The 841-nt window shown below is 51.8% G+C and overlaps 1 non-coding gene across 1 annotated transcript; it reads left to right on the top strand.

Moving 5' to 3' along the window:
- The first annotated feature begins 369 nt into the window (after positions 1–369).
- LOC123179437 (5S ribosomal RNA) lies at positions 370–488 on the top strand. Its single transcript, XR_006490371.1, has one exon. It is a non-coding gene; the product is annotated as a 5S ribosomal RNA (ribosomal RNA).
- The last annotated feature ends 353 nt before the right edge of the window (positions 489–841 follow it).

Genomic DNA, 841 nt, shown 5'->3' with positions numbered 1-841 from the left:
GAAGTTAAGCGTGCTTGGGCGAGAGTAGTACTAGGATGGGTGACCTCCTGGGAAGTCCTCGTGTTGCATTCCCTTTTTAATTTTTTTCGCGCCGCTTGCAAAACAAAACGCACGTGTAAGTAATATATTTACCGTGTTTTATTATTTTGCACGAGTGCGGTAAGTCATAGCTGGGTGCTCACGATTCACGGGTCCAGCGTCGGCGTTGTGGCGCGGCAAGCGTGCACTGGTGCGGTTGAGAGGGAGGGGTGGAAACCGCGTTAAACTCGTCTCCGTAGTTGAGAGGGAGCGGCCAAAGCAATGTACAATCGTCTTTGTAGTGGAGCTGGGAGGGGCAAGGATAAGGGACGAAGACCGGGGTAACATGTCGGATGCGATCATACCAGCACTAAAGCACCGGATCCCATCAGAACTCCGAAGTTAAGAGTGCTTGGGCGAGAGTAGTACTAGGATGGGTGACCTCCTGGGAAGTCCTCGTGTTGCATTCCTTTTTAATTTTTTTCGCGCCGCTTGCAAAACAAAACGCACGTGTAAGTAATATATTTACCGTGTTTTATTATTTTGCACGAGTGCGGTAAGTCATAGCTGGGTGCTCACGATTCACGGGTCCAGCGTCGGCGTTGTGGCGCGGCAAGCGTGCACTGGTGCGGTTGAGAGGGAGGGGTGGAAACCGCGTTAAACTCGTCTCCGTAGTTGAGAGGGAGCGGCCAAAGCAATGTACAATCGTCTTTGTAGTGGAGCTGGGAGGGGCAAGGATAAGGGACGAAGACCGGGGTAACATGTCGGATGCGATCATACCAGCACTAAAGCACCGGATCCCATCAGAACTCCGAAGTTAAGC

Source organism: Triticum aestivum, unplaced genomic scaffold (genome assembly GCF_018294505.1).
Source record: "Triticum aestivum cultivar Chinese Spring unplaced genomic scaffold, IWGSC CS RefSeq v2.1 scaffold38890, whole genome shotgun sequence".
Classification (NCBI taxonomy): Eukaryota; Viridiplantae; Streptophyta; class Magnoliopsida; order Poales; family Poaceae; genus Triticum; species Triticum aestivum.
Note: the sequence above shows the minus strand (reverse complement) of the source record. Positions and strands in the feature narration are given on the sequence as shown.